This window comes from Furipterus horrens, unplaced genomic scaffold (assembly GCF_987537825.1).
Source record: "Furipterus horrens unplaced genomic scaffold, mFurHor1.1.pri manual_scaffold_6, whole genome shotgun sequence".
NCBI lineage: Eukaryota > Metazoa > Chordata > Mammalia > Chiroptera > Furipteridae > Furipterus > Furipterus horrens.
In genome coordinates this window covers 51,094,222-51,111,460 of record NW_028327176.1, presented here as the reverse complement: position 1 = coordinate 51,111,460, position 17,239 = coordinate 51,094,222, and the positions used below count along the sequence as shown (strand labels likewise).

At 42.2% G+C, this 17,239-nt stretch overlaps 1 long non-coding RNA gene across 2 annotated transcripts in view; it reads left to right on the top strand.

The window, feature by feature from the left end:
• LOC150006167 (uncharacterized) overlaps positions 1-17,239 on the top strand; it is an 80,845-nt gene that overhangs the window by 43,486 nt on the left and 20,120 nt on the right. The window lies entirely within an intron of this gene.

Sequence of the window (17,239 nt, the reverse complement as noted above, 5' to 3'; positions counted from 1 at the left end):
CTCCAGTTTCTGGATACAAGGAAGGAGGGCTTCTCTGAGGCTTCTTTCCCCATGTTTGACCTCTTCCTGGATTTCTCTGGCACTTCCCAGCACGCCTTCCCTTCTGCCCTGGGACTGTTTATCTCAGCAACAGTCTCAAGCCTCACTGCTGGTTCAAGATTTTGACTTTACCTCTGGGGGGTAAGTGTCAAGTGGGATGGAGCACATTCTTCTGGTATAGGTGTGATGTTATATCTTTTCTACTTTCCCTATGAAATTCTTCTTCTTTTATCGCTCATGGGCAGTCCAGACTATATTTTTTCAACCTTTCAGTGGAGGTAAACCCATTCTTTGTGGGTAGGGTGATCTTGCAGGTAGAGAGCCATTTAAACCTGGTAGGGTGGGTTACCAAGTGCTAGGAGCTCTGGCTGGCATAGGTGGTAACCAAAGAGGAAGCCAGTCATTTCCTCTGTGTGCCAATCCCAACCAGGACAGACTGGAAAAGACTACTTGAAGCAGATAGACATCTCTAAGACTCTTGATTAAGAAATCACTAGGTCTCTGAGACCCTGATGTATATGTCTTTACTGTCATGAATGAGATCTTTGGTTGGCCACTTTTAATTCAGTTGGCTGAGCTAATCATAAAACAGACTAGATGGAAAGGCTTAGCTTTTAGGTATGCCATTAGGTATGATGTTCTTTGAACATCCAACAAGTAGTGTCTTCTGTCCACAAGCCCCACCCCAGATACCTTGTCCTATGGCACTTGTCCGTTTCTTCCAATTCCTCTGAAAGACCGTGGTTTTAACTGTGAAGGTCAGGGAGTGAAGTAACTTACAGGAAGGTGGAAAGAGGGCTTGAAATGGGCATTTAGAGATCTTAAATAGAGCCAGTCCGTTATTTGGTCTGTCTGTAGGTATTAATAGGTATTAGTTGGCTTGTAACTGCAAAAGACTTATTTCCTCCAACTAATCTTTCCCTAACAGGCTCCCTACATAAAGATATTTCCTAAGATTCTTTTTTTAGCTCTCTTCTCTCCTCCCTCTACTACCCCTGAGTGATATCATTTATGCTTATGGTTTTAGCTACCGCTGATATGTGAGAGACTCTCAAGTCTCTGTCTCCAACCTAAATTTCTCTTCTGAGTTCCTGACTCACAATGACCAAACTATTGATGTTATAACCTGATGGCTCTTAGGCACTTTAAACTCAGCATATCTCAAAACAAATTATATTCTTTTTCAACCCATACTCCTCTCCTTATTCCTCTACTTCTTCCTCCTCCTCTGTTTCTTGACTTAGGAACATCACCATCCAGAGTGCTTAGTAAAGTTGTTTATGTATCACTATCTTTTTTTTTTTTTTTAACTTATATATTTTTAAGAGGGCAAGGGAGGGAGAAAGGAGAGAAACATCGATGTATGGTTGTCTTTCTCACTTCTTCAACTGGGGACCTGGCCTGCAACCTAGGCATATGCCCTGACTGGAAATTGAAGTGGTGACCCTTTGGTTCACAGCCCAGCATTCAATCCACTGAGCCACATCAGCCAGGTTGTATCACTATCTTATACTATTCCCTCACCAGAAATTTGGTAGGCTCTGAGTGTAATGTAAGTTATTTAGAATATGGGTGGGTGATTTCCTTTTGTCCTCCCTCCATTCCTCCATCCCTCCCTCCCTTCCTCCCTTTTTTCCTTCTTTCTTTTTAGGTTGTGGCTCTTGTTTGCAAGGCACCTGTACTTGAATTCAACAGTGAAGTTAACAGATGGAAAAAAAAACCCATAAAGAACAATTGAAGGTTAAACTGAGGTTCAGATTCTAAGTAAAATGGAAGTTCTTGGAAGGGAAGCATCTGAGGGCTAAAACCCTCAAGAGGTGAGAGCTGACCAAGAACACCCTAGGTAGGGTAGGGATCAGAAGACCCCTTGGAAGCATGCAGAGTGGAGAAGGGATGGGGCATATAATCTTCAATTTGTTTCATGTGCAAGCAGAATAATTGTCACCTTCCCCACTGGCTGCTTTTGTTAAGTCACGACTGAACCTCATGCAGGTTGGTTCCTTTTAAAAGGTTCTGAAGATTGAGTATCCTAGTGTAACTCATAACTTAGGAAGAACTATCCTTTCCCTTAAAATTTTGGCTCAGTGTGTCATTCTACAACTGTAGAAAGTCTTATCCTTCACCCAGATTTCTCCAAATTCCTGCAATCTCATGTATTTATTTATGGTCACTCTAATTTTGAGCTCTAAGTTACTTCAAATTATAAATGGTCTTACTGTCTCAAGCGTGCTATACTTGTTTCCATCCCCATAGGCCCAGATGTAGAATTCACATATCTCCAAGCTAAAGCCTTTATGTGTGTAGAAGACTTTATTAAAGGTTTGGGGTGATGGAGAGTATTTTACATTGTAGCAAAGAGAGCAACTTGAATTCCAATACTGGTTATTCCTGTCCCTTAAAGTACTTTTGCCTACCTTGCCGTTAGGGATTTATCACTATTCATATCATCCAGGTACATGGCATTACTCTCTTATAATCTTATCTTTCCTCTGCAAACCTTCCTTACTATATTGTCACTAAGCACTCCAAATACTTTTTACTCTATTATGCAAAGCAAGTGAACTCTTAACTTTTCCTCCCTAACTCATTTCTGTGTGTCCGAAGCCCACCAAAGGGCTCTGCTGAATAAAAAGCTCATCCACTTCTTTAGTCACACAAAGGATTTGTGAAAAGTCTGATGTGTTCATTCACATACATTATCTTCCCTCTTTTGAAAGCATTTCTTGTTTTAGCTAGCATTTACTTCTTACTGTAGGAATGGTTTTGCTTTGAAGAATCTGTGGAGGGGAGGTAAGAGAATGTTCCAGGCAAGGACAACAATGTGAATATGGGCAGCAACCTATGTATTACCTATTATGCACAATGGAAAAACTAGTCCAACTGGAAAGAATTCTTGTTGGGGATCTGGGCTCAGAACAAATTAGAAAGCTCAGAATCAGACCTAGGTTTCAGTGGGAAAGGATAGTGTTTAGGATAAATGTCTAACCATTAAAAAAAAATTCTGTCATCTTCTATCAAAATAAATTTTAGATGGATTGATTTTTACATGAAAACTAAAGTTATACGTATACAAGAAAATAGTTTCTTAGTAGGACATCTAAGGCAGAAACTATAAATGAAAAAGTATGATAGATTATCTAAAAGAAAAGTACAGAAAACACGATCAACAATAAAAAAGCAGATGACAAACTAGTCACAAAGAGTTTTCAACATGTCTCTAAGGTGCATAAGCCTCTTACAAATCAACAGGAAAGAAGCGAAACCACAAAAAGAAAATGGGCCAAAGTCACAGAAGAATAAATACAAATGACCAATAAAGCATATAGAAAAAGGCTGTTTCATTTTTAATCCAGGAAACACAAACAGAAATGAGATGTTATGTTTCAACTGTTAGATTGACACATATTAAAATATTGCTGCTGAGGGCTTGAGGAAACAGGAACTCATACTGTGTTGCTGGGGATATAAATTAATATAACCTCTCTGAAGTTCAGTTTGGCAACATGTATCAAATTTAAAGTGCACACACTCTTGACCCTGATTGTGTAGCTCAGTTGATTAGTGTTTTGTTCCCATATGCCAAGGTTGTGGACTTGATCCCTGCACATACAAGAAACAATCAATGAATGCCTAAATAAGTGGAATAACAAATCAATATTTCCTCTCTCTCTCTCTCTCTCCCCCCGCCCCCTCCCTTTCCCTCTCTTCCCTGCTCTCTAAAACCAATTTAAAAATTAATAAAATGCATACACTTTCAAACCAGCAATTTGACTTATAGGTATTTATCCCAAGGGCAAGTGTACAGAAATATATGTATGAGGATATTTGTTACTACAGAGTTTCTATAGAAATCAAAATGGCCATTGATAGGATCAATACATTGTGGTATGTCTATACAATGGTAGATGAAATAGATCTATAATTATTGACACAAAAAGATGGCTATAATATATACATGAAAAAATACATAGTGTATGAATCTGTTTCAGTTGAAATAAATATTTATTTGAAAATTCATGCAACACATTGTTAACAGAAATTGTCTTTTCTGATTCGGAAAAGAAAAGGCCACTTAAATAGGAAATTGGTACCCTGACCAACGTGGCTCAGTTGGTTGGGCATTGTCCTGCAAACCAAAAGGTCACTGGTTTGATTCCTGATCAGAGCACATGCCTGGGTTGCGGGCCAAGTCCCTGGCTGGGGCATGCGAGAGGTAACTGACTGGTGTTTCTCTCACACCTTGATATTTCTCTCCCTCTCTTACCTTTTCTCTAAAAATAACTAAATAAAATATTTAAAAAAATAGGAAATAGATTCTGACTTGAGGTGGTGGGTGGGGAAAAATCAGGCAGTTATTTTTCCTTGGTGGGGTAGGTAATGAATAGTGGTGGTAAAAGCAGTGTTCGGGGAAGATTTTATAGTGTGAATGTATGAAATGAATGAAGTGAAAACTGAAGTTAGAGAAGTCAGTAAGTGATAGTGGCATTCTAGGCCTATAATAATGAGGCATAAATTAGGGTAGATAGTGGGATTATAAGGACAAGGACCAAATCTGAAGGACATTCCATGGAAGGAAACACTGATTTGGTAGTCTTGTCAGGAAGAGGATAAAGAAGAAAGAGTAGCAAGTCACTGTCTACCTTGTGAAATTGGAAAATTACTTTTTATGACAGAAATGGTAACTGGAAAGGAGAACCACTCTTCTAGGAGGGGTAGGTGTGGGTAGTCATCACAATAAAACAACTCTACCATTTACAAAGGCCAATATATACAGCAAGTTAGCTAACATGATCCTGTATGCTGTGTGTTACTATTTTTCTTCTTTTATATGGGCACTGAGACTCAGTAGAATTCAAACTCAAAGTCAGGTATTCAGGCCTCAAATTCCATTTCTCAGTTCCTCACTCTCCATCTCTTAGAGATGAATTTTCCAAGGAGGGAAAAATAAGAGCAAAAGCTGCAGCCTGGAGTTAGGAGTACCCATAGTTAAGTGGTGGGAGGAAGACACCTTGTGCCCTGGCCCTTGTAGGCCCTGACATTCCTCTAAACTAGATAATATTGTATTACTGTTTAATTCAAGGGGGAAAAAAAGTCCTAATCTGTCCATAAATAGCTTGAGGTGTTTTGGAAGTAAGGTTGGCCAGTTTGAGTACAGCAGAGTTAGTGTGGTGGCTTAGTGGTTTATTGAACTCTGGCTCGTTCTTTTGAAAGTAATATAGTAAAAGCATATTGATTTTGATCCAGGAGGGAAGAGCTTGTTTGAATTAATTACATGAAAAAAATTTTTATAAGTCATTAGGTTTGTTTACTTTTGGGATCACATGGTAACTCACTTGTAGATGTGCCATCTGGTAGAGATCCTAAGAGACCTACTTTAATAAGTAAAATATCCAAAGTCTTTTAAGGTCCTTCAGTTTTCCAATTGACAATCATATTTATGAGTTGAAATGATTTGCTAACTCTTTCTGATAGCATAAACACAAAAAATCAGTTACTTCCTGTCAGAAGTTCTGAATTAACAGGGTCTGCTTTAAAGAGGATCTCAGGCAATTGCTAGACTAATGCCAGCTCAGAGTCCTGAAAGGCCTTCTTGCAGCCAAGTGCTTAGAGCAGTGTGCAGTCAGGAAGCTGTGGGCACCTGCGTGAGTGAGTGAAGGACCGAAGGGCTTTTTCTCCCTGAGGCACATAGAAGTCTGTGGAACAGTCTTCCCACAGCCTCACACTTCCTTCGGATTTTGTAGCGGGCAGGGAGGAAATGGAGGCACCATGCGAAGTTTTTGCTCTGTGAGCTGGTGACTCCACAGAGATGGGACATTTCCAAAACCAGTAAACCGGTGTCAGTTGAATCCCTGTTTCACGATCTTTTCTTCTAACAAGATAAGGCTGCTGAGAAAGTCTCTGGAGCAAGTGAGGAGGCCTCTAGAAGTATATATAAGATTTCCTACTGGCAATCTGGATTTTACCCAGAGAAGGCAGGTACTTTCTATGTCCTCAGCAGGAGGCTCTCCATGGCCCTTCCTCTTCACTGCTTGGATTCTAAATCAGGAGCCTCTTTGGCTTATTGCTAGCTTTTGCTTACCCATCCTGGCCCTGCCCTTTGGCTGTGTGCCATTGGCGATTTTTAGCCCACTGGAAATTATACCCTCTGGAAGGGTAAAGCAAACGGGAGGTTCTGGATCTGGCTTCAGAGGGACTGGGGCTGTCACCTGGCCCTGTCCTATGTTTCCTGGCGTGCATTCCCTGACACCTTTTTACTCTTCAGCACAGTCCTCCAAACCCATAATTCTGCCTGGATAAGGATTAAGAACTGGCTTCCTCAGAGGGACTGAGCAGTAATGTCAATGCTTTGGAAGAAGCTCCTGACACTAGTCACCACGTCCTGCTTGAGGAGAGTTACTGGTCCTATATAGATGATCTAGCAGTTATATAGGGGGACGTGGACCTTCTTCATGTCACAAAAGAAATTACCATTGGATTTCTTTAAGCATTGAACCTGCTTTTCGAGATAAAATGTTGTTTTCATGCTGCAAGTCATGTTCAGTTATTCACACCAGGAAAAAACAAAACAAAACCTTTTGAGACTTTCTAGGCAAACTTCCTTGTTCTAGAAAAGAGTAAACTTTGAGACGGTCCAGCAAGGACAAAGCCGTGCTTATACTGAGGAGCTGACACTCAGGTTGTGTGAAAGGAATGGTAGCAGACACTGCATGACAGGAAGTCTCAGTGCCTCCTGGAGGAGCATTTCCTGGGGTATTTTTTGGGTGAGGGAGGGGACAAATGCATTCCTTTTCCCCAGTGTCCTGCTCATATCCCTTAGATTGGGTAAATTCTGCCTCACAGCCTTTTCAATACCTTAGTCCTTTCAGACTGAATCCCTAATGACATGGTAATATCTCAGTATTTGAGACTTTGCAAGGCACATTTAAATGAGTGAAACCCTAAGTTACAGGATGTGAATGACTGAATGCAACTTTACTAAATTCAATGTGTACAAAGAGACTAATATTAAGTTAGCAAAACGTCAGTGGAGGTTTTTCAGGAGGCCTGATTTAATCAGTCAATTAGACTGATTAGTAATTAGAATGATATGATTTATAATAGGTGTTTGTAAAGTCCATTCATTCATCTATCAAATATTTATTAATGGAAGAGAGTTCTATGATGACTTGAGATCAGGTGATAGAGGATGACAGGTATAGACTAACTGGGAACTCAGAAAGAGGAGAGATTGTTTTTTGCTTTTGGATCTAGAGAACCAGGGAATCTATATCTAAACAGCTTCCTTTGTTTTAAAGAACACTTTAAACAATCTTGCTTATACTGTAGTCAGAAGTAGTGTTGATACAAAGGAAATCTATCCTCATTCCTGTTATTAAAAAGTATTCTTATTCATATTATTAAAACCCTGAATTAATAGCAACATAATGCATTTCCTTTCACTATGTTTCTTTGCTAATTCTCTGAAGCAATTTTCCGAAGAGCAGACCTTTGGTAAATAAGGCCAGTCTGCTCTCTTCTAAGAGACAGTACCTCAGCAACTAGCCAATGGAGGGACAGTGTGGACCCAGTCAGGAAGACTATTCTTTCAGGAAGCCCTTCTGTGAAATGAGGAGTTAGTGAATGGGGCGAGGGGGGATGCGGCGCACAGGATCTCTGAAGGGTTATTGATGTTTTGAGACCTGGGCATATCCCTGTGCTGTGGAGAAAGAGGTAGTAGAGAGGGAGAAGTTGGAGACTGAAAGAAAAAAATTTTCAAGCAAGGCACCTGGGGAGAAGGGGCTAATGTATCCTGAGCACCAGTGCAGAGATAAAACTTGACCTGAACAAAGGACTAGGTTACCACTGAGGTTAACTCCATCAGCACCACCACTACCACTAGTTACTGCTTTTTACCTTTTGCTACCATTTGATAGGGGTGAGGGATATGATGGGAAAGAGGAATTTGCAAAGATTTTGGGGAGACAGAAAGTTAGAGTTTCCTTCTGCTGGGTTTTGTTTTCTCTAGGAAGAAGAAGTTGAGGTCATATGCTAGGAGCAGGTGGGATATTGGGGACAGTGGCATGGTTTTTAAAAACTGTTGTGCCAGTGGCAGGGGGATAACTGAGCAGTGCTGAAGACCCAACTAATGTTGAAGATGATGAATTTCTAGAGCAAATAGCATTCAGCAACCTAGGGGTTAAAACAGAGGACATTCTGTTCAAATAGGAGCTGTGTTTTGTGGGGAAGATGATAGACTTGGAGTGAAGGAAGTCTAAGATATTGGTAGCAGAATAGTTGTCATCTAGTTGGCTAGAGAGAGAAGTGAGTCCAGGAGAGGACTGATAGGCAGCAATATAATAGGGGGGGGGGGGCTGATATCAAGGGACTGAAAATCTCAATGCTGTTGAATAGCAGAAGCTGCAGAAATAAAGACAAGGAGGGGTAGAAATATAGGAGGTCATGACCAGACAAAGGGAAAGGTATACTCTGATCAAGGGGCCAAAGTTCTTGATGAATCAAGAGGTCAGTAGTTGACAGCAGTGAGGAGAAGTGTAGTTATTTGGTATAAGCCTCAGCAAAAGAAGGATTTTTGGTAAGATTGTAGGAATAATGGCTTTGCTGCAGCATTAAGAGAGACTGTTTCTTCTCTTGGTACCACTGGGTGCTGATGAGTGATTTTATGTCAAAATCTTCATTGCCTAGAAATCAAGTTGCTCAAGGAATATCAGGTTTTAGCTAAAGAGATGGAGGCCAGAACCATCTTCTGGGTCTGCATTCTGCACTGCCCTGCCTAAATACCATGGAGTTTTAGTAGCTGGGGAAGGAGGGAAGGGAGTTCTGGCCAAGTACTTTGAGAACCTCCACAAAGTACTGGGCCTTGAGGCAGAGTTTGTAGAAAGAGGGACAAAGTACTTTTGTAGGCAAAATCTCATTTGGCCACTATGGTTTTTGAATTGTTCAGGATCAGGATGAGAGGCAGGAAGGAAACTTTGTAAAGGTTTCTTGTTTAAAACTCCAGGAGTCAATGGATTTTTGAGCCTTTCTATTCCTGTGGGGTCTGGAATTTATTTTTCCCTCCACCCATGGTGACAGCAAATAATGCCCTAAAGCCCACATAGTTTGAAAGAGTCTGGAAATACTCAGATCGTTGTTTATAAAGATGATTTTAGATATTCAATGGTTCAGGATTCCTTTGACATTGTTAGTACATGATTCTAAACATTTAAGAAAGGAGTCTCCAAATAGCTGAAAACAAACAAACAAATAAAAGCTTCAGAATTCTTTTTGCTCCTTCATGATCCATTTACACCATTACCCTGGCTATAAAACCAGATGTGGACAGCTCAGAAAATGATTGCCTAATCAGCCATTCCCCACAGGAACCTAAGCAAGTTTGTGTGGCCCCCAGCAGAAGAGTCTGGTTCAGAGCTTGGGGTGCACTCTTCCCATGGCAGTATTTTCTAAACTGTTTGTGATTAGTTTTGTCACATGAAAATGAGAAACTTCTGACTAAAGTCATCATAAATAAACTTGGAAGGCAACCAGCAGTCTGGGAGAAAATTTTTGCAATATATGTAAAAGATAATAGATTGATATCTATAATTTATAAAGGGTTCCTATAAATCAGTAAGGAAAAGACAACAAACCCAATAGAAAATGATCAAAAAATTCAAATAGGCAGAGCAAATTGGAATTTCATCTAAAGAAATGCTTATCCTTGAGTACAGAGTTCTCTGAACAAGAATGTTCATTGCATTGGTAAATATCCATGAATAGGGGGACTGGGGAATGCTATGTGGCCATGAAAACATTGAGGTAGGTTTCTGTACCAGTGAAAAAAGCAAGTGCAGAGCAATATGAATAGAATGTTCCCATTTAAAAAACACATTAATATTTATATGATTGGCAATGTATTCATCCTGTTATAAATTTTATTAGAGAGTTAATTTAGGTTAAAAATAGTCAAGGCTGTATTCTTCTAATTATGATATTAATGAATGAAAAGTCAACTTACGTCTTTTGGTTATGTAAGATAAAAGATTTATTCCCCATCCTCACCTCCTTACTCTCTTCGTTTGTTTAATCAGGTATTATAAATCTTAACCTCTCAGAAGAATTTAGGGATCTCTCACTAAATTACCTCCCCAGGAACAAAGAGGACTCCTGAGGCAGGCTACTGGGCCATGGTGCCTGCTGTTGCACTTTTTCTGTGATGAACAAAGGAATTCAAAGCTCATAATGCTTCTTTCCTAGGATTTGCTCCTTTTTATTGTTATTCACAGCCTTGCAGAGCCTGTTTGCCTCCTGACTTTGATGCAGTGGGAGGGACTGTGTCCTGTTCTGCTTGGGAGGCCTCTGCTTGCTCCTTCCCTAGAAAGGGAAGCAAATTTTACTTGAGTGGCTCAGGAAGGCAAGGCTTAGAGCTGGCCTAGGCCTTGGGAGGAAACGTGCTCCTTGCATTTGTCCTTGCTTTTCTATTGGAGAAGCCTCTCAGCCGCTTTAAACTTCATCTCAGGCCCCCACCAGCCTAGGTGAAAGGAGTCCTTGAAGCTAACACCTTAGTTTTGCCTATTTCACTGGGATTTGAGGCTCCAGAATTCCAGCCTGGAAACAGCAGGAATTTCATCACAGGCTGGTGAAAGGGCGTAAACCCTTTTGTCTTTGAAAGACAGGAAACACCTTTGGGATCAAAACACTGCTTTACTTAATCACATTCTTAATGTCAGTGGACCCCAGTATGGGTGTATGTGAATTGTTTGGACTTGTAATACAGGCTTTTCTCTGAGCTGACGAGTTTACATTGAGTGGTATAATACAGCCTACCTTGTTTTATTGTGCTTTGCAGATAATTTTGTTTTCATCAACATGGAGTTAAGACCCTTTACCAACAAAAAGATTATGACTCATTGAAGGTTCAGATCATGGTTAGCATTTTTAGCAATAAAGTCTTTTTAAATTAAGGTATGTGCTTTTTTTTTAATGGAGACATAACTGACATATAACATTGTATTAGTTTTAGGTGAACAAAATAATGATTCAATATTTGTGTATATTGCAAAGTAATCACTACAATAGCCTAGTTAACATTTGTCACTGTACATAGTTATAAAATTTTTTTTCTTGTAATGAGAACTTTTAAGACCTAAAATCTTACTGACTTTCAGATATGCAATACAGTATTATTATCTATATTCACCATGTTGTACATCACATCCCCATGACTTATGTATTTTATAATTGGAAGTTTGTATCTTTTGATCATCTTCACCCACTTTGCCCTCTCCATGTGCCTGCTTCTGGTACCCAATCTGTTTTCTGCATCTCTGAGATTGTTTTTTTGTTTTGTTTTTATATTCCACATATAAGCAAAATCATACATAAAACATTTGTCTTTCTCTGTCTTACTTATATCATTTAGCATAATGCCCTCAAGATCCATCCAGACTTCCCATAAAGATGGCAGCATAGGTAAACACGGCTTGCCACCTTGCACAACCACATTAAAATTACAACAAAACTATAGAACAACCATCACTCAGAACTATCAGAATTTGAGTTGAATGGAAATCTGACAACTACAGAATTAAAGAAACCACATCCATCCAGACTGGTAGGAGGGGTGGAGAAGTGAAACGGGTTGGTCCCATATCCATGTGTGGTGGATAAAAATTCAGGAGGGATATCTCAGGAGTGAGGAGTCCCAGCCCCATACCAGCCCTTCAGCCCAGGGTTCCGATGCCAGGAAGATAAGTCCCCATAACTTCTGGCTGCAAAAACCAGTGGAGATTGAGTCAGTAGAAGAAACCTCTGGAGTCCCAAGTAGTTCCTCTTAAAGAACCCATGCATGGACTTACTCAGACTCACTCCCTCTGAGTTCCAGCACCAAGGTAGCATTTTGAAAGGCATCAGTGGCATACAGGGAAGAACTGAAGTGTTTGACATCAAAGTGAGAGCTGAGGGACAGATTTCTCCCAGAAAGGAAGGGAGAACCTTCCCCACACAGAGTCACAGAGCTGGCAGATGGGTGCCATATCTGAGACTCCATCAACCTAGCTAACGCTGTTTGCCCCACTCTAGAGATCCCCTGAGGCTCTGTCCCACCCAACTGAAGGGCCCAACCCAAGCTGTTAACTGTGACTTTTCCATATAAATGGCTGGTCTTGGCTCATGCCTCAGACTTCCTAAATCCTCTCAAACAAGGAATAGCCAGCCTCAGGAACCCCCAGCCCCTGTACCTCTTGCTAAGTGGCTCCAGGCATCACACTAGCAGCAGCCAGCCTAGATTCATAGCTTGGCTTTGCCTGGGAATCTCCAAGCCCAGTACAATTAGTAACCATTTCAGATTGCTTCATAGTTCATGCAGGGTGGCCCTGGGCAGAAAACAGGTGGGGGCTGACCTTTCTCTCCACTATCCAGGAAGCCCCAGAACCTGTGCACACAGTGGGCAGCTACAGACCATGCCAGAGCACCACCACCCTGTTCCTGCACAGCTGATCCTCCATGAAGGGCAGAGGTTGGTGGTCGGTCAGTGGTCACAGCCAGTCCTTGCAGCTGACTGGCCTGGGTAAATCCTTCCCACTGCCATGCCAACAGCAATCAAGTCTCAACTACAAGAGGAGGGTGTACTCAGCCCACAAAGAGGACACACCTTGAGTACCCAGCTTGAGTGATAGGCAATGTTGTGCCACTGGACCCTACAGGACACCTACTACATTAGACCACGCTACCAAGACAGGGAGTCATAGCAGCTCTACCTGGTACATAGAAACAAACACAGGGAGGCTGCCAAAATGAGGAGACAAAGAAACATGGCCCACATGAAAGAACAGATCAAATCTCTAGAAAAAGAACTAAACAAAAGGGAGATAAGCAATGTTATCAGATGCAGAGTTCAAAACATTGGTTATAAGAATGCTCAAGGACGTTAGTGAGGACCTCAACAGCATAAAAATGATCCAGTCAGAAACAAAGGATACACTAATTGAAGTAAAGAACAATTTTCAGGGAAACAACAGAGTGGATGAAGCTGAGAATCATATCAATGATTTGGAACATTAGGAAGCAAAAAAACAACTTATCAGAACAAGAAGAAGGAAAAAGAACCCCAAGAAAACGAGATAGTATAAGCAGCCCTGGGACAACGTCAAGTGTTCCAATATTTGCATCACAGGGGTGCCAGAAGAAGAGAAAAAGCAAGAAATTAGATATCTATTTGAAAAAATAATGAAAGAAAACTTCTCTAATTTAGTGAAGGAAATAGACATGCAAGTCCAGGAAGCACAGAGAGACCCAAACAAGATGGATGGAAAGAGGCCTACTCCAGTACCTCTTCAGAACACATCATAATTAAAATGCCAAAGGTTAAAGATAAAGAGAGAATCTTAAAAGCAGCAAGAGAAAAGCAGAGTTACCTACAGGGGAGTTCCCATAAGACTGTCAGCTGATTTTGCAAAAGAAACTTTGCAGGTTAGAAGGAATTGGCAAGAAATTTTCAGTCATGAAAAGCAGGGACTTACAGCTAAGGTTGCTCTAACTAGCAAAGATATCATTTAGAAGCAAAGGGAAGATAAAGAGCTTCCCAGATAAGGAAAATACCAAAGGAATTCATTATCAGCAAAGCATTATTATATGAAATGTTAAAGAGACTTAAGAAAAAGAAGATCAAAACTATAAACAATAAAATGGTAATAAATACATATCTATCAACAATTGAATCTAAAAAACAAACTAAGGGGACTTCCGGCCAAGATGGAGGCTTAGACGGACACGCTAAGTCTCCCTCTACAACTAGAGAGGAATACAACTACTTCAAAACAAAGGATAAGTAGAAATTCCAGAAAATAAAACTACACGGAAGCCCAACATATGAAGTTATAAACCAGCGGTGCCATTCGGGCAGGTAAGAGTTAAAGAGGGCAAAGCTGTTTGCGGAGCGGCCGGGCGGCGAAAAATCCCGGAGGCAGTCAAGCCCCTGGCAGTGCGCGACCCCAGCGCTGGGGAGAGCGGCCACCGCATCGCCTTGAACAGTGAGGCCCAGGGGGGCGGGAGGACGGATCCCGGTCTCCTAGCTGAATAACTGTGTGAATCCATTTTGGACCCCCGCCCCCAAAGAAAGAAAGCACCACAGGGCTGCGAAATAGGTCGCAGACAGGCGCCGGGCGCTGACTTGTGACGCCAAACGGCGCCGGTCGCTGGGTCATTACGAGTACACAGGCACTGCCCCCGACAGCCGGCCCAAGAAAACAAAACGCATCTGTCAAAATGTGGCAGACAACTATAGAAATACCGGTGACACAGCTCACCAGGCAGCAGATAGAGAACCTGACAGATGAACAGATAAACCTGTCAGAGGCTCAGTTCTGGGCCATTGTTATCAGGTGGCTTACAGAATTCACAAAAGAGCAGGAAAAAGATAAGAAAGAAGCGAAAAACTTTCATAACGAAAGGAACAAAACCGCATACGAAACAGACGGTGAGGAAAAGAAATCCAGAGTTCATTTCAACAAACTGGAATATGGAGAAGGAACAAGCAGTCAACCAATGCAGCGAGAGGAAATGGGAAGCAGCAATGAGAGGATCAGAAACCTCTGGGACAGCTATAAAAGGCCCAACATAAGAATCATTGGTTTGCCAGAGAATGAGGAAGATGAACTAGAACTTGAAAAATTGAGTGAAAATATAATAAAGGAGAACTTCCCAGAATTGGGGAAGGGAATAGACTTGCAGGTCCAGGAAGCAAGGAGAGTTCCCAAGAGACTGGACCCAGGGAGAACCACTCCAAGACACATTATAATCAAAATGTCAAAAATTAAAGATAAAGAGAGAATCTTAAAAGCAGCAAGAGAGAAGAAAAGAATTATGTACAAAGGGGTCCCAATTAGACTATCAGCTGACTTCTCAAGGGAAACCCTACAGGCAAGAAGGGACTGGCAAGAAATATTCAAAGTAATGAAAATCCAAAACCTACAACCACGAATACTCTATCCAGCGAAATTGTCATTCAGAATAGAAGGACAGAGAAAGTGTTTCCAGGACAAAATAAAACTGAAAGAGTTCATTAGATCCAAACCACTGTTACATGAGATGTTAAAGGGACTGGTTTAAAAAACAGAAGCTAAGGAGATGAAACAAAGGCAAACTAAACAGGCAACGAGAGGGGAAAAGGAACTGTTACAGAAACAGGGGAGTCCAAAAATCCCCAGAGTTTGCTGCTGGGGGATGGGGAGAAGTAAGCAGCTTTTCAAATGCTTCCACATGCCTGAGGCTGGTGGCTACTGTCTTTATTATGCAAATGGCTTTAATGCATCCAAAGCCTCAGGCAGATGGGAGGAGTCTTGAACCAGGGGACGGTATGGAAAGCACACAGAGCCTACGTAAGGTTCTGTGAATGGTCAGAACTGTTTGCAACGCCCACTGCGTCAGATGACGCAGTCAGGGATATATAAGCAGCTGCAGACATTTTAGCTGAGACTCTTTCAGACTCTCGCTCAGACTCTCTCAAGCTCTCGTTCGGGCTCTGGCTCTCACTGGCGCTCTGGCGCTCGGACTCTTTCAGACTCTTGCTCAGACTCTCTCAAGCTCTCGTTCGGGCTCTGGCTCTCACTGGCGCTCTGGCGCTCGGACTCTCTCAGACTCTCGCTCTGAGACTCTCTCAGACTGACTCAGACTCTCTGAGACTCTCTCAAGCTCTCGTTCGGGCTCTGGCTCTCACTGGTGCTCGGGCTCTCGGACTCTGGCGCTCTGACTCTCGCTTGTGCTCTCACTCTGGGACTCTCTCAAGCTCTCGTTCGGGCTCTGGCTCTCACTGGCACTCTGGCTCTCGCTCTGGCGCTCTGACTCGGGCTCTCACTCGCGCTCGCGCTCTCGGGCTCTCGCTCTCTCGCTCTCCCGTGTGCTCCCTCCACGTGGCTTGGTGAAGGGGCCTTCTCCATGTGGCTTGGAGAAGGGGTCTCCGGGCTGCTTTAAGAGGCTCTCGCCATGCGGTTTTGAGGAGGAGAGGCGATCTGCGCGGTTTGCAGGAAGAAGGCAGTTTGCAAGGAGGCTGAGAATCCAGGCGGTCCTGCATTGAGAGCTGGAGGGCACCACAGCACAGAAAGGACCTCCCCAATCAGGATTGAATGATTGGCAGCTGCTGGTAAAGCTGAACTGTGTTTGGAAAGTAGGGAAACAGTTTCTCTGACTTTCCGAAAACTAGCCTGGTTTGGAAGGGGGGGAGGCAAGGATATGTGTTTGTGGGTATTTTAAAGAGCATAAGACTTAACAACAGAAATCCGCAAATAACTAAATCTATATAACTGTTAAATAAACAATTCTTTTTCTTTTCACCAAACTCTGGTATTGAGAGTTATAATTTTGGCGGCGGGCAATCGGGCCCCTAACTAAAGAGCCCGTGGGTTTGTTTTCAACTGGAGCAGCCCAGGGGTTCTGTAACAGAACTGTGGGTACGGGAAGCATATTGGGGGGAGGTCAACAGGGAGGGGGAATGGGGAAAGGGAGGGGGATGATATAGGAATTAAGGATCATGGTAGGAGGGAATGGAATAGACAGAGAGAGGTTGAGAAGAACTGTATGCACAACTAATGGACATGATCTAAAAGGGGGGGACAACTGGAGGGAGGGGGGCCACCGGGTGGAGGGGAGCAGAGGGAAGGGAAATTGGCACAAATGTAATATTTTAATCAATAAAACACATTAAATCTGAAAAAAATAAAAATAAAAAAATAAAAAACAAACTAAGCAAACAAGAACAGACAGAATCATGGACATGGACAGTATTTTGATAGGAAATGGAGTAGCCAAAGAACTTAACATGCATGACCCATGGACATCAACACTAGTGTGGGGATTGCCTGAGGGAGTTGGGGTGCTGAGGGGGCCAAGGGGGAAAATTGAGATGACTGTAATAGCATAATCAATAAAATATAATTAGAAATCCATCCATGTTGTCACAATGGCAAGACTTCCTTCTCCTCCTCCTTCTCCTCCTTCTCCTTCTCCTTCTTCTTATCCTCCTCCTTCTCCTCCTCCTCCTGTTCCTCCTCCTCGTCCTCCTCCTCTTCTGCTTCTCCTTCTCCTCCTCCTCCTTCTTTCTTCTTTTTTTCTTCTTGAGAGAGGGAGAAAGAGAGGGAGGGAGACATCAATGTGTGGTTACCTCTTGCCTGCCCCCAACTGGGGATCTGGCTTGCAGCCAAGGCATGTTTCCTGACTGGGAATCAAACCT